Source organism: Grampus griseus (assembly GCF_964374135.1).
Source record: "Grampus griseus genome assembly, chromosome: 5".
In the NCBI taxonomy this organism is placed as follows: domain Eukaryota; kingdom Metazoa; phylum Chordata; class Mammalia; order Artiodactyla; family Delphinidae; genus Grampus; species Grampus griseus.
In genome coordinates, this window is record NC_138998.1 from 100,814,357 (window position 1) to 100,838,513 (window position 24,157).

General features: G+C 36.5%; 1 pseudogene across 1 annotated transcript; it reads right to left on the minus strand.

Annotated features, from left to right (window-relative positions):
- Positions 1 to 13,175: 13,175 nt before the first annotated feature.
- LOC309822976 (14-3-3 protein theta-like) lies at positions 13,176 to 13,861 on the minus strand (annotated as a pseudogene). The gene has a single exon. The product of its transcript is annotated as a 14-3-3 protein theta-like (transcript).
- Positions 13,862 to 24,157: the final 10,296 nt, after the last annotated feature.

The window sequence follows — 24,157 nt, forward strand, 5'->3', positions numbered from 1 at the left end:
ATGTTCACCTGGTTTCTTCTAATGCCCCTAGAGAATTAAAATAAGGCAAAGAGAAATTTGAAACTATGAATGTGAAGCTAAGAATATATATGAAAAAACAAAATGTGCCTGTGACAGCTTTCATGAAGACTTTTATTTCCTCTACTCACAAGGCACACATGGCTGAGGACCATGCATAGGAATTTATAGTAAGGGTTGCAGTTTCATCACCAATGAAATGCTCAGCTCCTCCACTAGTGGGGAAGGAGCAGGACCCTGAAATGTGGAGTGGGGACAATTAAACACGTATGGATGAGATCTTGAAACTTTAACTTCCCCCCTATGCCTTCCTCCATCTGAAAAAATCAGTCCATCCTCAACTCCTGGTTGCACCTGGGACAATTAGCTTCATAAGATAATAAAATTTTTTAGAACTATTTTCTCTACTTCCCCTTCCTGTCAGATCTACAACAAGACTTATACCCCAGGATTGTCCAGACAGTGAGGTACAAGGTCTATTCTAGGAGGAGAACAGTGTATATACCAAGCAAGTTAAAATCTTTCACAAATTTAAATTTTTGGATCTGTGTGGTACTTGGTTCTACATGTGTTAGACCACACACAAAATTTAAGATTCACTAGGTTCTAATCAATGGCATGGACCCTTTCCCATTGGTTTCAGAATTTGCTGCGTAGGCTTGAGCACCTGTGCATGACAATAATATTCTACTAGGCTGGCTAATCTAAGTCTTCTCTCAACAAAGCGCTATAGTTAATGAAATTGAAAGGCAAAAAACTTCCTTGTTATACTCTAAAGGAAAGTCTTAATTCTTAAGGAAATAGACTTGTTGGAATGAATCTATTAAGTGGACTATTCTCAGCAAGTGCCTAGCCACATCCTCCTGGGATATCTGGGAGGACATTCTCTCAACAGGACATTAAGAAATGCTTTCATGAGGGAGGCATGAGCATTCTTGATCTCTCTGGTGTTTATACTCTTTAAGCCAGAGATGCCAGTGTGAGATGCTACAATGAAAATTGGCTCAGTGACCTCAGTGGTAAGAATGGGATTCTAGAGTGGTAGAAAATGTGAGCACTATTACACAGAAGCCATAGGGAGAAAATGGCTACAATAGTGTTTTGATCCATGGGGATCTATTGCTAATTACTCATAGCCTCAGATATGAAATAAATTGATTCCTAGAAGTCTACTTAAGTGCTTCTTGACATATATAGGATGATAAATTCTAGACTTGTTGAGAAAAATCTGACCCAAATTGCCATTTGGAGATTCTCAGCTTAGTTATTACACAAAGTCAGCTCAAGTCAGACCTTTCCCCATGAAAAATTTTGAGGCTATTCAGTTTGAAAAGTAAACCTGCATCAGGTTCCTCAAATGGACCCATTACCATTTTCCAGAATGATTTTAGAAAGGGAAATATCCGTAATTCAGAATTTTTCAGTTACTGGCTCTGAACTCATGCTTATCCTCAGAGACCCAAAATACTGTCATATTTTACTAGTCAGAGTAAATCTTGAGTTGTTCTAGCAGCAGTTTCAGAACATGCAGTAAAAATAGAATATACTTAATCAACAAGAAGAATTCTCATATTTGTTCCCTAGTATATGGAATAAAGGCTATTTTTGTAGGAAGAACCAAAGAGAACCCTGTATCTCTTCTCTTCCTTAAAATAGCAAACCAAACTACCATCCCTAGGGGAATTACAGAGATTAGTGCTACCATCAAGGACCTGAGATGTGCAAGGGTTGTCATTCCTAGCACAGCAACAATGAACTAGCCTGGCTGGTCAGCACAAATACTTGATGGGTCATGGAGAATAACAGTAGATCATCAAAAACTTAATCAAGTACTGATGCCTATTGCAGCTACGGTTCTAGATCAGATATCTCTATAGGCACAACTCAACACAGATTTTAGCACTTGCTATGTAGTAAATAATTAATTTTCTAATAAAGTTAGTAAGCAAAATCATAAATGGTTTGCATTTTCATGTCAGAGAAAACTAGGTAACGTTACTGTCTTGCTACAGGGCTTTGTCATCTCTTTAGCTTCCTTACATAACATATAGAGAGTTTTTAGTTCACTAATTAGCTGGCACTCTAGATAACTTATTAAGGCAAATTTGTGCCAGAAGTTATGGGATAAACTACAAATGTTCATGAATCTGCCTTATTGGTGTAGTTTCCAGAAGTCCAGTAGCTTGGATCTGTCAGAATACTCTTTCTAAAGTAAAAGGTATGACCAGCCTCAAAAGAATAAGCACATGGGACTTCCCTGGTGGCACAGTGGTTAAGAAGACACCTGCCAGTGCAGGGGACATGGGTTTGAGCTGTGGTCCAGGAAGATCTCACATGCTGTGGAGCAACTAAGCCCATGCACCACAACTACTGAGCCTGCGCTCTAGAGTCCATGAGCAACAGCTACTGAGCCCGCATGCCACAACTGCTGAAGCCCACACGCCTAGAGTCCATGCTCCGTGATAAAAGAAGCCACCGCAATGAGAAGCTCGCGTACCACAATGGAGAGTAGCCCCCCACTCGCCACAACTAGAGAAAGCCCGCACGGAGCAACGAAGACCCAACACAGCCAAAAATAAATAAATAAACAAACAAATAGATTTATTTAAAAAAAAATAGGCACAATGTTTCATGGGTGTGTATAGATTTTAGAGGCAAAATATCCTGTATTTGGGTGAGCTGTTTGTACCCAGACGCCAGGCACCTAATGCGCCTGTTTTCAGTGTGATCTGGAGAGAGAAATTTCACTTTATCAGATTTAGGTTGTAATATGATTGTGCTTCTACTAGGCATAATGACTCAGTAGTTCAAATGGTTTTGGAATTGTCTTTGGCATACAGATGCTGTATGATGTTTCTGGTAACCCCAGAAAGAAAATCAGAAAAATCCCTAGGGTAAGACCATGTCCTCCTCTTTTGGCAAATGTTCTACATTAGAAAAGCAGCTCCAGGATTGTAGCTGGATCCTTGTACAGACTAAATGACTGAACATGAGATACCTAAAGACCACATGAACCAAACTGCCCATTATGACAATAATCCAACAAACCTTAGCATTGGAGGTCAACAGGCAGCATTCCCTTATAAAGTAAATGTAAGATATACAAAGCAAAGCTCTATGAGGCCCTGAAGACATGCTTGAACTGCACAAGCACATAACTAAGACGCATGGCACCTGTTCCTACTGTTTCACTTCCTCTCTCTCTCAACCTACATTTGTGGTCTCATGGAAAGTTCCCTATGACAAGTTAATAAAAGAGGAAAAGGTGTGGGCCTTATTCATGGATGGATCTACAGTAAATTAGAACCAGATGGAAGTATACGATTAGTGCTCCACAATCCCCCTCAGAAATGGGCCTCAAAAGCAGTGGAAAGGCAAACCTTCCTGTATGGAAGTGGCTCTCCACATTATGGGAAGGGAGAATAACCTCGCATGGATCTGCTGGAACAGAACCTAGAAAAAAGTCAGAAAGTTAATGAAAAAGTGGTCTAGTAAAAGATAAATGAGAAAGATTGCTGGAATCATGAAAAGATTAATAATATAAAAGGAATTAGTGTGGAAGAAAAAAAGACTCATTCTCCTATTCTTAAATAAAACAAAAAGCAAATGTTTCTAAAAATAGAGAAAATGAGCACCATGAAAAAAATGAAATAATTTCTTTTTAAAAATCTGCTGTCAATTATAGTCACTCTGTGATTCAGCTAAATTTCCCATTATAATTGTTTTCAGTTTCCTTGATTTGAAGGGAGCAATTGCCAACACTTGCTTAAATTTAGATCAGTGCAACAATATACTGAACTGCATTCCTGATCATATAGGAGCATAGTAATCAATAATTATTTCTGCCCCTTTTAGAAATGCTAGAAACCTGTCTTAAATGTTAAGTTGCTGAATAGGCCATGGATCATTATCATACAGAAGCAGGAATTCATGCTCTGAAAAAGCCCACCTTGACATTCTGAGTCTTGCTACTTCATGGAGCCAGGTAAATGATTACTTAGGGCCAGTTGCAGGGTCATGCCAAGGCTCTTGAGCTCGGGATCATTTCAGGGGCCTACAATTAGGACAGCCCAATTAACTGGTGACTTAAATGACCCAAGTTTTACCAAAGCCTATGCCAACTTCAGTCCATCTTTGCATTTATCTCCTATAATTAATAAACTTATAATTAAGTAGCTTAGATTCTTTCTCTGATTATTAAGACTCAAAGACCTCTCTGTCAGAGGTCACAACAACATTGATCAAAAGTCTGCATTCATTTATTATGATTAGAAAACATATTATTTAACCAACTAAAAGTAAAAAAATACAAAGAAATATTATCAAGACCATTAAAGAGGAATATGTCTGTCCATACACAAATTTTTTTTAAAAAATATTTCCTTTTTACTTAGGAATCCAACAGAGAAGTCCTCTTTGTTTCATAAAAAAGCACAAGTTGAGCATAGGGGGAAGCTGTCAGTGTGCCTTTTTAAATTCACTTTCAACATACTCTTAAATAAAGAACAAAAAGAATATTCTTACTCTCTGCTACATGGAAGTTAGAATTCCTTCATTCATTTACAAAAATTATTTGGCTTGAACTGTGCATATAGTATAGGACATGCAATTGTTTGAGGCAGGAATACCCATTAGAAAGGCTATACAAAGGCTGTTCCTGCCCTTAAACCTCCTAGAACCTAGTAAAGACTGATTGAATGCCTGCTCTGAGGTAAATCTCCAGCTCCACAAACAGTTAAACTCATAACTCCCTCAAGTACATGCATTCACAGGTACACAAGCAGCACTTAACTCTCAATTGTTATGTCCAGGCTCTGTTCTCCCTCAGGTGAGAACAGCCAAAGTATTCTCTAGTCCAAAAGTCCAACAGAAATTGCTAGGACTTGTAAATATAGCAGTAGACAACCTTTACCTGCAATGTTAGAGATTATTTCTATGTGATTTCCCTGGCCCTTTCACCTACACAGGAGCACACTTTGGAACTCTGACTGTTATCCAGTATTGTACTTTTAGAAAATCGTAACTACCACTCAAAATAAATAAACTTAAAATAATAAGTGGAAAAATGAATGAGAACTTGTAAAAGTGTTTAATAAATTTGCAGCTAAAAAATGGTATTGAATTTGATTGGTCTAACTCTGTGATTAGAATTTGAATGAAAGTATATTCTTGGGAACATCTCAGATTTCAAGGTCATCTAATCAGATTCCTAACAGTTCTTCACTGACTAGCATCAGGTCCTACAAATTTCCCTAAGAAAATATTTTTATTTAACACATTTTTATCACCAAAAACTGGACCTAGGGCTTCCCTGGTGGCACAGTGGTTAAGAATCACCTGCCAATGCAGGGGACACGGGTTCGAGCCCTGGTCCAGGAGGATCCCACATGCCGTGGAGCAACTAAGCCCGTGCACCACAACTACTGAGCTTGTGCTCTAGAGCCCGCGATCCACAACTACTGAAGCCCGCGTGCCTAGAGCTGTGCTCTGCAACAAGAGCAGCCATTACAATGAGAAGCCCATGCACCGCAGCAAAGAGTAGCCACCGCTCGCTGCAACTAGAGACAGCCCACGCATAGCAACAAAGACCCAACACAGCCGAAAAAAAATAAATAAAATAAATAAATTTATTTAACAAAAAAACTGGACCTAAAGGCTTTAATAAGTGGTTTAGTTTTAGAATGTGGTTCTTCTGAAAGTCGTCAAACTGATACATGCATCAGAAATTTATATCTGGGACTTCCCTGGTGGTCCAGTGGTTAAGATTCAGTGCTTCCACTGTAGGGGGCATGGGTTCAATCCCTGGTCAGGGAACTAAGATCCCACATGCTGTGCAGCCAAAAAAAATTAAAAATTGTATCAGATTATTCATAACAGTGTAAGTAATGTCCTTAGGCCATTTAATGTAGAACATGAAGTTCACAGTGGTGAGTACATGGTGAAACCAAGACCTCAGATCATTTTGTTTCCAGGGACTAGAATAAAATACTATAAGGATTTAAATCCTAGGATTTTATTTGGTTGGTCAGATGCAGAGAATAAACTATGAAAATACAATAGAACTATTGAAATTATTAACTTGGAATTCTCATGTATTTTTTTTGCACCTGTAAATTATGTCCTCCCTGAATAATAAAGTATTCTTTATATTTTAAATTGCATAGACAACTTGCAAATGGATACAATGTATTAAATGGCTACATTGTACAATGTAAAACACATTAGTGATTATTAGAAACAGTTTTTTTAAAAACTCCCAGTATATTACTACGAATCCATGTTCATAAATTCTAAAATTTGTAAAAACGGATCTAGGCCATCCTTGAAACTGTCACTCATTTTTTAGATGCTTAGTAAACAGAACCAGCTGTGATTCTGATGGCTATGAAAGTAGATATAATACCTTTTCTTCTTTCTCTTATAGTCTTCTGTATATCTCTATGTTCAACAAATATAAAGATATGTTCCCATCAAACTACCAATGGCATTTTTCACAGAAGTAGAACAAAAAATTTCACAATTTGTGTGGAAACACAAAAGACCCCAAATAGCCAAAGCAATCTTGAGAAAGAAAAACAGAGCTGGAGGAACCAGGCTCCCTGACTTCAGACTATACTACAAAGTTATAGTAATCAAGACAGTATGGTAATGGCACTAAAACAGAAATATAGATCAATGGAACAGGATAGAAAGCCCAGAGATAAACCCATGCACATATGGTCACCTTATTTTTGATAAAGAAGGCAAGAATATATAATAGAGAAAAGACAGTCTCTTCAATAAGTGGTGCTGGGAAAACTGGACAGCTACATATAAAAGAATGAAATTAGAACACTCCTTAACACCATTCACAAAAATAAACTCAAAATGGATTAAAGACCTAAATGTAAGGCCAGACACTATAAAACTCTTAGAGGAAAACATAGGAAGAACACTCTACGACATAAATTACAGTAAGATCCTTTATGACCCTCCTCCTACAGTAATGGAAATTAAAAAAATATAAACAAATGGGACCTAATGAAACTCAAAAGCTTTTACACAGCAAAGGAAACCATAAATAAGATGAAAAGACAACACTCAGAATGGGAGAAAATACTTGCAAATGAAGCAACTAACAAAGGGTTAATCTCCAAAATATACAAACAGCTCATGCAGCTCAATCAAAAAAACAAACAACCCAATCCAAAAATGGGCAGAAGACCTAAATAGACATTTCTCCAAAGAAGACATACAGATGGCCAACAAACACATGAAAAGCTGCTCAACGTCACTAATTATTAGAGAAATGCAAATCAAAACTACAATGAGGTATCACCTCACACCAGTCAGAATGGCCATCATCACAAAATCTACAAACAATAAATGCTGGAGAGGGTGTGGAGGAAAGGGAACCCTCTAGCACTGTTGTTGGGAATGTAAATTGATACAGCCACTATGGAGAACAGTATGGAGGTTCCTTAAAAAAATAAAAATAGAACTATCATACGACCCAGCAATACCACTACTGGGCATATTCCCTGAGAAAACCATAATTCAAAAAGAGTCGTGTACCACAATGTTCATTGCAGCTCTATTTACAATAGACAGGACATGGAAGCAACCTAAGTGTCCATCAACAGATGAATGGATCAAGAAGATGTGGCACATATATACAATGGAATATTAGCCATAAAAAGAAACGAAATTGAGTTATTTGTAGTGAGGTAGATGGACCTAGAGTGTCCTACAGAGTGAAGTAAGTCAGAAAGAGAAAAACAAATACCATATGCTAACACACATATATGGAATCTAAAAAAAAAGAAAAAATTGGTTCTGAAGAACCTAGCAGTAGGACAGGAATAAAGACACAGACGTAGAGAATGGACTTGAGGACGAGGGGAGGGGGAAGGGTAAGCTGGGACGAAATGAGAGAGTGGCATGGACATATATACACTACCAAATGTAAAACAGATAGCTAGTGGGAAGCACCCACATAGCACAGGGAGATCAGCTCGGTGCTTTGTGACCACCTAGAGGGGTAGGATAGGGAGGGTGGGAGTGAGATGCAAGAGGGATGAGATATGGGGATATATGTATATGTATAGCTGATTTACTTTGTTATAATGCAGAAACTAACACACCATTGTAAAGCAATTATACTCTAATAAAGGTGTTAAAAAATATATATGTTCCCAAATTATTTGTAATATTTCACAAGGCTTCCTCCATAATGTTCTATTGTTATTATTCTTATTTGGAAGGAATGGATGTTGAGGAGAAAAGGATGCGTTCACTTAACTACAGAACATTTTTACTTCTGGAGCTTCTAAATAGAGATAAGAAATACACAGCAACAATATAAGGAACGATTTCTTAGGAAAATGTGTACAAAATATTTTTAAAGAATTTAAAATATATTAAAAGAATATACTTTTACTGTTTAATGATCCTGACCTGGTGAATTTAGGAATAAAAGGTAAACTTACTTTGATAAAAAGAAAAAAATAGAAAGAAAAAAAATAAAACCACCTCAGGAGCTTTTAAATTAAAAGTTTAAAAATCACTATTATTAAAAATGTAGGGCTTCCCTGGTGGCGCAGTAGTTGAGTCCACCTGCCAATGCTGGGGACGCGGGTTCAATTCCTAGCCCGGGAGGATCCCACATGCTGCGGAGCTGCTGAGCCCATGCACCACAGCTGCCTGACCTGCACTCTGGAGCCCTTGAGCCACAGCTACTGAGCCCACATGCTGCATCTGCTGAGGCCTGCGTGCCTGGAGCCCATGCTCCACAACAAGAGAAGCCACGGCAGTGAGAGGCCTGCACACCACAACGAGGAGTGGCCCCCGCTCGCCACAACTAGAGAAAGCCCCCGCACAGCAACAAAGACCCAACACAGCCAAAAAAAATAAAAACACATAAATAAATAAATTTATTTTTTAAAAAAAGAAATATAAACATATACTTAAGGTGTCATAAGAGTAGGAATGGGAACAGAAGGAAGCAAAGGAATGTTAATAAAGTCAATACATGTAAAACAAGTACATGCCTTGTATAAAGTCTCAAGATAGCAAGTTTTTGTACTTTAAAAGTCAGTTGTCGGAGCGGCTGGGCCCGTGAGCCATGACCGCTGAGCCTGCGCATCCGGAGCCTGTGTTCCGCAACGGGAGAGGCCACAACAGTGAGAGTCCCGCATACCGCAAAAAATAAAATAAATAAATAAATAAAAAGTCAGTTGAAATGGAGATTTCCAGTCTTCCTCCCCAGAGATTCTGAGTCTTTTGTTGTCTTACCCTTGACAGGTCATAGGTGATACAATTGGCCATTTACTAGTAATGCAGTGCATAGAAGCACAAGAGATATCCTAGTGAAACCCCTGGATGGTCCCCAGACGTACTCCTTTCTGCTCCCATTGTGTGACATCAAACTGAATACTTCATGGCAATTACCATTGCTTCTGATATTACAGGAGCTCCTGTGTTTGTTTGCTGGTCCACGGTCAGGAGGAGGAGCTGAAAGCAGTTTGTTCCTACTCACAACATCCAATTCAGTGAAATTCTCTGTCCCCTGGCTGACTGAGTGTTACCTCCCTGAAAACCACAATCCTCAATAGATGTTGATAGGAACTAATCCTATTTCCAACATATAGTGCCTGGAACTGTATATTTTAGCTTTAGGGGATGTCCCAACAGAAAATAAACTGTTAGTTGATTACATAATGGCCTCCTAGGGAACAGCGCCTTACCCCTACAGGGTATTGTCCCTAGGCCAGTGCTTTGGCTAAGCCTTTAGCAGTATGTTCCGTCATCCTAGTAGGTCAGTTGCATGCAGAAGACCAGTGGATCCTATCGTTATGCTTTTTATTTTTGTGCCTCCTTTACCATCAAATGGACCTCGGTCTGAAGCAACATCCTTTGGGATAACGTGTTTATAAATCAGACATTCTATAAGCACTCAGATGGTGGTGGGGGTGGACACATTGTAGATAAGAAGAACCAGCCCATATCTAGAGTAAATATTGATTGTAATTTAAAAAAAAAAACACTGCTATCTCATCCAAGACAGAAGGGGCCCAATGTTATCCCTCTGTGATCAGTAGCTAGTTGGTTTTCTCAAGGATTGGTGCCATATCAATCTCTGCAGCAGACTGAATAGTCATTCAGAAAGAAGCAGTAGCTAATAAAGGAAGAATACGCTATAGAGTCCATGCATTGCCTCTATGCCTTCCACAAGGGCTACTCTATTTATGGGCCCATTGTATCATCTTGTGCTGGCATTTTAGGATTCAGATCTAAGCACTTTACCACTCTTTCAGTTAGTAGTGGGGAACGATCCATGAAGCTGAAGGTAGGAGTTGAAGTGCAAGGGTAGTAAATACCACGGGAATCTGGACTATTTATTCAAGTAATTTTCTTGTGCCTTCTGGACTTAAGCTGGTTCAATCTCAATTATAAAATTTCTATTAGCCAAAGGGTTGTTGTACTCACAGTGGAATTTATGACCCAGAGAATCTGATAGTATCCAGGTTATTCCAGCTAGCAGTCATTAAAGCTATCACTTGCTTAGGTTAATGTAATCTACCTAATCTATTTGGTTTTTACATGTACTAGAAAGACAAAATAAGCAGGGAAATTATGGGAACCACCACATCTGACTTTTTCAAGTTATAGATGGCACAGATTCTGAAATTTGTGTCTTTTGTATGCTGTAAGAGAGAGAAATCGAACCTAATTTTCTTCTAGCTGTTTTCACATTAAATAAACTATTCTTTCTCACTGGATTTATATTTCATCTTAGACATACATAAATTATCATGTATACCAGAATCTATTTACAGACTGTCTTTACAGACCAGTTCTACTGATTTATTCCTATACTAATAATATGTAGATTTGATTACAGTAACTCTGTAGTATGTTCTGAAATCTGATAAGTAAATCCCAACTCAATATATTTATTGGTAATAAAATTTTTGGCTAATCTGAACCATAAAGTCTTGCAGAACATCTTGAGGTTATTTTATTCGATCTATATCTCCTCAGTGTTTGAATTCTAAAATATTAGTCAAAGAAAATGTAACTCATATACATTGTCTTCTCATCTAAGAACATGACTGTATTTCCTTTTGCCGTATCTTATTTTATATCTGTCTATTAAATTTAAAATCTGTTTTCCTTGAGTTCCATAGCTTTCTTGGTAAAGTTATTCTATCTCTATTATAGATCTTTATTTCCAGTATCAAAGAAAGCTATTGCTATTTGTTGTATTAATAACACTACATTACCACATTATCTTATTAGTTTTAACAGCTTTACTGAAATATAATTAAAGTAAAATAAACTGTACATATTTAAAGTGCACACTTAATAAGATCTGGCATGTGTATGTACCTGTGAAACAATCAAGATATTGACTATATTGATCACTCCCAAAAGTTTTCTTATGCCCTTTATCACACCTCTTTCCCACCCCATTCACTCCTGTCCTTCTACTGCCCCATTTCCAACTATTATTCTGCTTTCTGTCACTAGAGATTAGTTTGCATCTTCCAGAATGCTATGTAAGTGGAATTTAACATTATGTACTGATTTTATCCTGATTTCATTCACTCAGGATAGCTAGCTATTTTCAGAATCACTCTTTTTGTAACAGGTATCAGTAATTCATTTCTTCTGATTGAAGAAGATTGTTCCATTATGTTTGTTTAGTCATTAACCTGTTGATGGCTATTTGGTTTGTTACCAGTTTTTGAACATTAGAAATAAAGTTGTTATAAACATCTGTGTATAAGTCTTGGTATGGACTATGCTTTCATTACTATGTGTGGAATGCAGAGCAAAATGCTTAGATCTCATGGTAGGTGAATGATAAACTTTTTAAGAAACTGTCAAACATTTTCCAACATTGTTGTACAATTTTACATTCTCACCAGCAGTGTACAAAACTTCCAGTTTATTCATATCCTCATCAACACTTGGTATGGTCAGTCTTTTTAGTTTTAGACATTCTTACAGGTTTACAGTGGTATCATATTGTAATTTTAATTTGCATTTCCCTAATAAAGTTGAGCATCTTTTTTGTGTTTATTTGCTATCCATATGTTTTCTTTATTGCAAGAACTTGTTCAAATCTTTTGCCACTTTTTTTTTTTGGTTTATAAAATGTAATTTTATTTTATGCTACTCTGCTATTACATAGGGCATAACATTTTCACAAGGCTTTTTTGGGACTACAGTCAATGATTATTAGAGCAACATACAATAGTTGTCCAACTCTCTAAATAACAATCACTAGACAAACTGGACACCCTCTCACATGTGTACAAATCTGCATGGAAAAGTACTAAAGTTTTAGACTTGGACTTGTGTACTTTATTTCCCCTTTCTAGTGTATTAAGAAATGACATGCACTTTCATTTGCCAAAAGCAATGCTTGTATTTTGGCAGCAAAATGCTACTTCCATTACATAGTAAAGGGAATACCAGAACTACAAAGGCAGGAGATGTAAGTGAATTTTTATTGGGAAGGGAAGTTGTCAACTTAAACAGCAGTAAATGAAGAGTGAATGAGGAAAGTCCCTGTTGTCACAGATACACAAGACCTCCATCATATATGATACAGGAGGCATTTTAATTTGTGACCCCCAGCCTCAAAATGTCAAATGTTTTTCCATTCAATCTAATACTTCTGGATTCCTACCAAAAAGGAATATATTAAGAGGATGGAAAAGTTGCTTACTGAAAGAAAATCCCCAAAGAAGAGTAAGGGAGGGAATGTAGAAGTCAAGAAGTTATGTAGAACACTCTTTAAATTGTAATTAACTACATTTTCATATTTTCACAGTAATACAAAACACAGTCACGTGCAGAACTGGTTCAGGTTACTTAAATACCAGATAGATTTTTGGTTCTCTACATAAGTGTTTGGAAGTTACTTGTGTTTTTATAAAATGAAGCTATTAATACTTTTCTACAGCAGTAACTGCACACTAGGAAGGCCAAGACAAACACAAATCAAGGAATGGAGTTTTCCCAAAGCTGCAGTGTGAAAAGACTATGAACAGTTGATTCCATACACATGAGTGTGTTTCTTTGCTATAGGAAATCCAAATGGAATAAGGAATGGAGATGAGTAAAAAGGTTTCTTGAGGGGAAGAAGGATGACACCCTGTATGCACTTAGTTCTCTGCCCCTTCTGCCACATCACATTTTTCTCCTGCACTGTCTGACGTCCATTATGTTAGGTTGTCTCTAAGCAACTGCATGATGAGGGTGCTGTCTTTGTATGAGTCTTCATTCAGTGTATCAAGTTCTGCAATGGCTTCATCAAAAGCCGTTTTAGCCAGTGTGCAGGCAAGTTCTGGGTTATTAAGGATCTCATAGTAAAATACAGAAAAGTTAAGAGCCAGCCCCAGGCGTATTGGGTGTGTGGGTTGCATCTCTTTCTTGCTTATATCAATAGCCTCTTGGTAAGCTCCTTGGGAATTATCTATTGTTTGTTTCTGATCATCACCACAAACAACTTCAGCAAGGTACTGGCAGTAATCTCCCTTCATCTTCAGATAGAAGACCTTACTCTCTGGATTAGTTGCATTGGCTATTAAATACTTATCCAACAATTCCAGGACCATGGTGCAGATGGACCTCAGTTCGGACTCCACTTTCTCCCGATAGTCCTTAATCGGCTGCAACTTCCTGTCGGAGGTGTTGGTCTTCTGCTCGATGCTCGAGATGACCCTCCAGGCGGACGTGTGGCCCCCGACGTTCTTGTAGGCCACCGAGAGCAGGTTGCATCCTCGTCGGACAGCTCCGCGCCCTGCTCCATCACGGCTTTCATGCAGGTGGCCATGTCGTCATAGCGCTTGGCCTGCTCGGCCAGCTTGGCCTTCTGGATCAGCTCCGTCTTTTCTATGGGGCTGGGAACAGGACAGCGAGGGCAAGCACCAACCCGGATGGCAAGGAGGAGTCTCTTTTGCCACTTTTAAATTGGATTTTTGTTATCTTATTATTCAGATTTGAGTTCCTAATATATTCTGACAATCATTCCTTTATCAGATATGTGATTGGCAAATATTTTCTCCCAGTCATTGGCTTGTATTTTCATTCTTTTAACAGTCTTTCAAAGAACAGAAATTTTAAATTTTGATGAAGTTTAACTTATTAATTTTTTTTTATGGATCATGCTATTGATGTTGCAACACAGAGTCACAAAGGTTTTTCCCTTATGTTGTCATCTAGAAGATTTACAGTCTTAGGTTTTCAATCTAGGTTGATGATCCATTTTGAGTTAAATTGTGTGAGATGGTTGAAATTCATTGTTTTGCATATGTGTTTTCAGTTGTTGCAACACCATTCCTTGAAAAGGCTATCCTTTCTCAACGGAATTACCTTTGCAACTTTGTAAAAATTTAATTGTCAATATATGAGTGAGTCTATTTCTCAGCTCTATTCTTTTCTACTGACCTATACATCTATTTTCATGCCAGTACCAATCAAAACATTACTGTAGCTTTATAAATCGTATAATATCTTAAAATCAGGTAGTATTAGTTGTCCAATTTTACCCTTTTTCAAAGTTGTTGGCCATTCTAGGTCCTTTGCATCTTCATATAAATTTTAGAATCAGTTTATCAATTTCTACCCAAAAAGAAAATAGTCTGCTTGGATTTTATTGGGATTTAGTTGAATCTATAGATAAATTTGGGGAGAATTGACATTTTAACCCTATTGAGTCTTCTGACCCATGAACATAGTTTATCTCTCTAGATCTTTTTAAATGTTTCTCAGCAGGGTTTTGCAGTTTTCGTTAGATTTATCCCTAGTGGTTTCACATTTCCTGATGTTGACGTACATGGAATTCTTAAATTCCAATTTGAGTGTTAAAAATATATAAGATTTCAAAAGTTTTTTATACATTAATACTGTATACTGAACCAAAGATTAAAGGAATATTCTAAATGCTTCTAGTAGGGAGGCAAAGGGGAAGTGATAAAAATCTGACTGTGCTCAGACTTCTTACTTGAAACTCTTGAAGCCAAACTATAATGCCTTTGAAGTTTGAGGGATAAATTATTTCCAATTTAAAATTCTATTCCAAGTCAAGCTATCATGAAAGTTTGGAAGTAAAATTAAAATTTTTTTCCAACAAAACAATAACTAATACAGATTTGTTCAGCATTATCTTAATTTTGTACTTACTGTATCAGCATAATTATAATAGCTCTCATTCACTTTTCAATTTTTCTTCATAAATATCAACAATTCTGAAAGTCTGCCTTATATGCTCCATAAGGAAGATCCTAAGGTTATGTTCCTGCCCAACAATGACATAAACCATTAAAGAAGACTCAGAATTCAAGAAACAGAAGATAATGTAGGAAAGTAATAAAGAGAAATTATAATGTGACTGATTAGAAAAGGAATTACCAAAGAAAGGATTTTCATTCCTGGAAATAGTCAAACAGTCATAATAACTATCTACCTTGGGTTTTGTAGAGAAATCTATGGGAGGGCTAGATTAGGTGAACTGTGGTCTCCAAAGTTAAAAAAACCTTCTATTGTAAAATAACAGTTCTTTGATTATGATTCATAAATGTCTGCTTCTTTTATTGATGGTAATGTCAATGCTAACAACTTACATTTAAAGTTAGCATATATTTTTCCCTTTATTCTGAAGCAATATTTAAGAACTTCAATAAGATTGAGTAAAACTTTTTAAAAGTTATGAAATAGTGAATATAGGCTAGCTTGTTTCATAAAGTCCTAGGGAAACAGATATGAAAGAGATATATCAAAGTTTGTCTGCCCTTAATAATGATAATGGAATTACATTTGTGTTCTCTCTTTTCTTTTTTTTTTTTTTTTGCGGTACGCGGGCCTCTCACTGCTGTGGCCTCTCCCATTGCAGAGCACAGGCTCTGGACGCGCAGGCCCAGCGGCCATGGCTCACGGGCCCAGCCGCTCCGCGGCATGTGGGATCCTCCCGGACCAGGGCACGAACCCGTGTCCCCTGCATCGGCAGGCGGACTCTCAACCACTGCGCCACCAGGGAAGCCCCATTTGTGTTCTCTTGACCTACTTCTCTGATGACCGATAAAGCCTGTTGATAAGAACACAAGATTACATATAATTATCTGTAGAGTAATAACTGTCTATATGGATATTAAAACTATAACTTTGACGCTGGGTGTTACACTCATTCAAAAGAGTTTAGCAAACTTTATGTAAAAATTTTAATCTCCATGAATAGAAAGCTTGTCAGAAGTTATTAAAAAAAACAAATTGAAATTCCCATTTTTAAAAAAAGATTTCAGTTAGACTGAATCATCAACATTGTCTAAAGACTGATGGAAAGATTCAGTTAAAAAAAAAAAAGGTGAGATAGGATTCTCATGAAAAAGGAATCTTATTCTTGCTTAGTTCAAATGCATTCATTCAAAAATAACTTATTAAGCACCAAGGATATTCCAAACACATGGTGACCATGATGATCAGGGGGAAAAGCTACCTTAAACTTCAGACAGGAAAATGTCAAAGAAAGTAGTGAAAGATATAAATGGTCATGTAGTTTCAGACTCTAAAATGGGAAAGTTCAGAGTTTGGAAATCACTTGAAATTGAATTTCCGCCTATGAAATTACAAGAACACTTATCAAGGAGAGGATCTGAAGATTCATAGTGGCTCCATAAAGATCACTTGGATGGTTTTAAGTTTTAAATTTATATGTAGAAAAGAGGTATAGAGGCATATAACCAAGCACAAATATGAAAGAAACATGAGCCTGTGAGAACAGTGCCAGAAAACCAAGAATGAATTGAGGTTTGTGAATAAACTGCATAAGGAAAATAAAACATTTTTAAGTTACATTTATATCCAGAGCAAGAACAAAGAGAATTTACCTGTAATATGTCTGGCAAGATTTTATAAATTGAACAAGTGACACAAAATGGGATTTGGAAAATTCTATTTTACTTCCATATTCTCTGACCAGAAGAATAATTTTTAGCCTAGAGAAGGCTGAATAATACGGGTAAAAGCAATTGAACCTCAGGATATGTAAAGAGATGATAAGATAGCATTTAGCTTCTCTAAATGATTTCAAGTCTCCAGGCCTAAAAATATTACATACTAGAGTATGGTAAAAACTTACAGATGAGATAGTGAACTGCAGGAACGGAAATTTCTTATCTTTCAGCCACCAAGGAAAATGGGAGATGTGACTAGGAATCCAGTTATAAACATTTAGTCTTGACTTTCAAAATGAAAGGAAGAGATAGTGTCTTGGAAGAATTTATTATTATAATTTGTGTGTTTTCACACTGCTCTAAGCCAGTAGCTAGTCCATTAATACATCCATGTCTCTGGGATGGTTGCAGATGGAAAGCAGACAGAGCTTATGATCAGTGGCTCCTTCAGTCTTTTGTGAAAACCTACGTTTCTTAAAGAGAGGGTGTTGGGTTGCAGATGCCATTAATGCTCACCTAATATTCAAAATATTCTCTACAATTCCTAGCCTCCCTGGCATTTGATTTGGGACCATGTGACTAGTTCAGGCTAATGAATTAAGAGTAGAAGCAGAATATTTTATTTCCAGACCAAGGCAGTTAAAAGTCAAATTCTTCCTCTCACTCTCTCTCTTTCCCTGCCACAAGTTGAGATGGTGGCAGCGTAAGATGGAAGAAGTCTGGTTCCTTGAGTGACTACAGAAAGGACAACCTATGACAACTCACATCAGACCTTATGTGGATAAAATATAGCCTTTCGTTGTGTTAACCTACCCATTTTTCATGGTATCTTAAGGTAGCTAGCATTAATTTCCTTACTCTCTGAGTATAGTTACTCATTTAACTAAAAAGTTTAGAGACAGATAAAGCCTTAGACATTGCCAGAGAATTTTCATTTCATTTATAAGATGTTTTGTCAACTATGTGTTTCAACTAAGCCTTCACACTTAGGCTGGCATCCCTCATGTTAGCAAAGTAGCTATAAGCAGTTACAGGCCTCATATCTGCACATCTTATCATCCAGAGCAAAAGAAAGAGACTTCTTTTTCCTCAACCTAATATTCTATCCAATCAAAGAAGATCTATTCTCTGACTGAGCTATCCATGAACCAAGAACTGTGACATACTTAAATTATGCCAACTAGCTTCAACAAATCAGGGCTAAGGCCTAAAGAAGATATGAATCAAGCCCTCCCAACCTCATAGCTGGTACAAGTCAAGGGGAAGTTGGAATGGATCTTGCAGAGAAACAGCAATGAAATATACTAAAGAGGTCTTGAATATCCTTAGATCATTTTACTTTATCTTATTGAAAATGTTCATAATGATTTAATAGCTTATTTAGTGGATTCATAAAGCTTGTAAAGAAAGTCATTATGTTCGACAATACAATAAAGTTTCAGAATAATGGTTCAAGTCTAACAACATAAACATTTCTTAAATAGAAATTAAAAAACTAATATGTAAGATATTAGTAAGAACCTGGACTTGGATTTTTAAAAATTATACAAATACAGGTCCAGTAGGTAAAGATTATTAGTACCTCCTGTAAAAGATTAGGGGGTTATAGTTTAACAGGAAACACAATCAGTCAGCAATGTGATGAGACCATCCAATAAGGTCAATGTTAAATTGCACAAATGGACATAGAAAATCTCCAATGATACAGTGAAAAATCTCATGATATTCTATATAAATGAGACCACCCTTAGAATCTATGTAAAATTCTGGAATCACAATTCAAGAGGAATATTGAAAAATCAGGAACATCTGAAGAAGAATGAACAAATTAATGAAATTGAAGCTGTATCAATTTTGGAGCAGTTGAAGGAAATGTGGAGGATGCTTAGCCATGAAAAGAGGGGCTTAAGAAGAATTTGTTAACTGTCTTCAGACTTCTGAAATGCTGTATATTCATGCACATACAACTTGTTTGGAGGGAATCACTAGGACAAAGGAACTGAAACACAAAAAAACAGATTTCAACAGTATACAGAGAAGGCTTTTGTAACAGTTATAGATATGCATGAATGAAAGAGGATACTTCAGCGCAGAAAGCTTTCTCATCACCAGGGTGAGTTCAAGAAGTAAGACTAGCTTGTCAGATGTGATATGGAGAAGATATAAGCCTGCAGTGATACTTGAACAAGACAATTTTTATAATCCCTTTAATGTCAGTTTTCTAGGATAATATGAAATAAGCTAGATTTCACTACTATGTAGAAGTAGTCTATTTTAAAGCTTAATTCCCTAAAGATGCTGCAATTCCACCATATAGCTTCAGAGAAACAGAAAGAAAATGTCAACTTTAAACAATCTCTACTTTTCTAGCTCATGAGAGATTTCATAAATTTTATGATTTCTAATGACACAGAGAACATGTCATATTTCCATTAAGAAACAATTTCATATAAGTTAATATCGACCCATGAAATGTCACTCTCTGATCGTTAACTGCAATGACAACATTGGCTAAAATAGAGTGCTTTTAAAGAACTCTATCCATATCATTGGTTTAAGAATAGAGTGTCTCCAAAGGCATTCACTCAGGGAATAACAACTCAGAGAGATAAAACCAAGCCAAGAGAACAGTGGATAATTTCTATTAGCAGTGCATTCACCTTGAGAAATCACCAGCCTCTCTTTGACTTTTCTAACTATGACCAATTAATTTCGAATGGATTTTCTACAGCTCTTCTCCCTTACCCTAAAAAAAAAAAAACACATAATATCAATTTGTGGCATTGTATTTCCTTTTGTCTGGGATGAAGCCACCAAACACTAAAGGTTAGAGTCTTACATAAATTTAGATAGCAGGACTAAATGAAAATGAAGCTCTTATTAATGGAAAATAATCTCATTGGAATAAACAGACAAAAACTAATTTATAATACAGATTCCCTACACCAAGCAGTATCTGCTGAAAGCCCTTTATCTAAAGTATCGACAAACTACTCACACCTTTTAAAGAGATCTTAAAAATACACCAAAGGTATTCTGGAGAAAGTTTAGGTCTACAGATGTGAAAGAATTTCCCATAAAATTACATAATCTGCCTACAACCAAGTTTTTCAAAGTTACATTGTTTTCATAAAGTTAAAACTGCCTCTTCCTATGCTTCTGTGTAATGCCTAAGAGGCATTACTCTTTGGAAGCTTTCTAACGGCCTATGTGAAATAAACTGGTAGACTCCATCACTCTAAACAACCTTACTAATTTTTGAAGGAAACTTTAAAGACTTTGCATTTTACAAAAAGTGAATTATTTAAGGTCATTTATTACACGCTCTCTCTGTTTTCAGCAGGGCTGATCTAAGAAGCAAAGAGAAGAAAAACTGACCCCTTAAGCTCATGTGAGCTATTTTGCAGGGAATAGTTCCTTGTTCAAGAACAATTTACTATAAATTTTTATTATCCCTTTTATGGAGCTAGGGGAAATATTTAAGAGCTACTCTTTGAAAAGCACAAATAAGTGGTAAATGTGGCTTTCAAAGCATTGACATGTATTTGGAATTAAACTACTAAATACATCAGATTACTTCCCAAATTGATAAAAATGAATGCTGATTCTATTTTTTAAATCAATCCAAACTTTTGATGAATTACATTGTTAAATAGTTGTGTTTAGACATTTTTCAACTAGTATTTTTACAAAAAGCAGAAAAAAATTCATACATTTTACAACTTAGTAACATGGACATTTCTAAATTTCATGTTCATTTAGCTAATATCTAACAGGATTTTTAAAATTTGTAATATTACTCATCAGTGTAACAAGAAAAATCCTTTCTATTTATAGTACTCAAGGCCCAGTTCTAGAACATCTGAGTTTTAGTCCCTTATCATTAATTTGAGGCTGGGGTAGATGGGTGAAGAACTTGGTGTCTCAGGGCCAATTCAGCTATGTAAAGGAAGGAAGTGGGCTCATGCTAGGTAGGACGTATCCAAACCTGAGGGCTCTTGCCCTGGCTAATGAGAAAAATACTACCTGAATCAAGCATATTGTTTCTATATAGGAATTAAGAAATTTTCCCAAAGAAGCCACAACTTAGATTTTTGTGTAAAATTTCTCACTTTTGCAATTGACATCAAGATTGATGTCAAGAACTGACCTCAAGAATTGACATCAAGATTTTCAAAACACTATGCAGAACAATGTTATGAGAACTAAGCAAAATACACATGCAGATGAGGGAAACTTCACTTCAGTCTACAAGAGAATGTTTCGCACCTATGGTCTAGAGAATGCACAGGGCATCAAGAAAAGGGACTCATAATTCTTATTTTCAGACTCCTGCTTCACATTCTTCCCTCTTTTCACATGCTTATTCTCCAAATGCTACCTCTTTTTCCTTCCTTCCCAAGCCACCCCAGCATGTCCTTCTTCCTTGAGGAAAAACAACTAAAACTTCAGGAACATAGAAAGAAGTATATTAGAAAACCAAATCTAAGCTATTTAAATAGGCACTAGAGTCCACTGTGATTCACTTTCTAAGAGTAACTCATAGCTCTCTCCAGGTGTTCCTACCTGGACTTAGAATTAACCTTAATTGTGTGGCATAATCTTCAATCGTAAAACACAAAACACTAGAAAAACTTTCAGTATGAATAAAACTATTTAGTAGAACTTGACTTTCATATTGATATATGAATCTTCTATACTCCATACTTATAATTAAGAATGATAATAGAGAGACATTAGGTATTAGAAGTTGTAAGTTTGGCCAGACCAAAAAGATTGATCCAGTCTAGCAAGGATGTGTTCACCTTGGTTTCCAACTCAGTGTGCAAACAAACATCATAAAACATAGGAAAACAAGGAACAACTTCCCTGTACCTCTCTAATTACTTAGGAAGACATACCTGAAGGTTTAGTGGTGAAAGAAACCCCCAAAAGAGTAAGAACTGATAGTAAAAGCCCAAGGCCCCAAGCTTGTTGTCTTTTCTTCATTTAGCCAGAAAAGCCCTTGATTATACTGCTTGCTAAGCCAGTTACTTTCTTCCCTGTCTAATAAAAGAGTTACAGTATAGGAATTACAGTCCTAATTTTAATATATCACATATGAAGACAGAAGAGTTGCATAAAGGAGAATTAACATTATTTTTTAAGGTTGAAAATTAAAGAAATACACAGCAGGGACTAAAGGAGTTTAGAAAAAGAAAGAATTTTATTAGAGTGAACAAGGAAACCTTGTATATGAGAGAAAACTCAAACTAGAACATGAGGGAAAGTACTCTTGTTACACAACTAAAAGAGCACAATTCATTGCAGATTCAGAAAATTAATGAACTCACTGTTTGGTTGAGAGAACTATTTTATAGGGTTGAAGGGATTTGTGAAGGGACACAATAAATGTTGAGGCTGACGTGATAGACAGGGATCAGTATACGAGTTGTAAATGCCAAATTTCAGGCTAAGTTCAAACTTTTTTAGGCATTAGGTTTGGCCACCAGTACTTTCTGTGAGGAACTGGAAACAGCTACAACTAAATTTGAATTTTCAGAAAATACATGGTGAGACACTTTAGAGACAGAATTTGAAACTTCTTTTCCAACCTGGTTTGGCAAAAGCACAAATCAATCTACCTTTAATGCAGACTGAAGGTCCATCGGCTCAGGCTAGCCCACCCAAAAGAGCATACTGAATTACCATTGCTCATTGATGCATCTGTGCCTTTTGAATCGTTCTTCTAAAAAATTGTGTATTTTCAACTGTAAACTGCTCTAAGGCAGTATAAAAGATACCTTTTATAAGAAAAATAATTTTGTATATTTACATATACAATCCACTCAGCATTTTAAAAATGTTATTGAAATATAGTCCATGTACAGTATTATATTAGTTTCAGGTTATTACATAGTGATTTAACATTTGCCTACATTATGAAATGATCACAACAATAAGTCTAGAAACCATCTATCCCTATAAAAATTTATTACAACATTATTGACCACATTCTTTATGCTGTGTATTATACCTCCATGGCTTATTTATTTTATAACTGGAAATTTGTACCTCTTAATCCCCTTCACCTGTTTTGCCACTCCATCCTTCTCTCCTCTAGCAATCACAACAATCTCAGTATCTATGAGTCTGTTTTCATTTCCGTTTGTTTATTTGTTTTGTTAGATTCCACATGTAAGTGAGATCATATGGTATTTGTCATTCTCTGTCTGACATTTCACTTAGCATAACACTCTCTAGATCCATTCATATTGTTGCAAGTGACAAAATTTCATTTTTTTATGGCTGAATAATATCTATATCTATGTATCACAATTTCTTTATCCATTCATCAATCAATGAACACTTAGGTTGCTTCCACATACTGACTATTGTAAATAAGACTATAATAAACATTGGTGTGTGTATATCCTTTCCGATTAGTATTTTTGTTTTCTTATGGTGAATAACCAGAAGAGAAATTGCTGGATCACATGGCAGCTCTATTTTTAATTTTTTGAGGAATCTCCATACTGTTTTCCACAGTGGCTGCACCAATTTACATTCCCACCAACAGTGCATAAGGATTCCCTTACTCCACATCCTTGACAATGCTTGTTATTTGATACCTTTTTGATTCTGACATGTGTGAGGCGGTACCTCATTGTGCTTTTAATTTGCATTTCCCTGATGATTAGTGATGTTGAGGACTTTTTCGTATGCCTGTTGGTCATCTATATTTCTTCTTTGTAAATATTTCTACTCAGGTCCTCTGTCCATTTTTTAATCAAGTTGTTTGTTTTTTTTTTTGATGTTGAGCTCTATGTGTTCTGTGTATATTTTGGATACTAACTGCTATTGGATATATTGTTTGCAAATATATTCCTCCATTCAATAGTCTGCCTTTTCATTTTGTTGATAGTTTCCTTTGCTGTGAAAATCTTTTTACTTTGATGTTGTTCATTTGTTTATTATTGGTTTTGTTTCCCTTGACTGAGGAGACACATCCAAAACATGTTGCTAAGATCAATATTAAAGATGTACTGCTTGGGCTTCCCTGGTGGCGCAGTGGTTGAGAGTCCGCCTGCTGATACAGGGGATGCGGGTTCGTGCCCCGGTCCAGGAAGATCCGACATGTCGCGGAGCGGCTAGGCCCGTGAGCCATGGCCACTGAGCCTGTGTGTCCGGAGCCTGTGCTCTGCAACGAGAGGCCC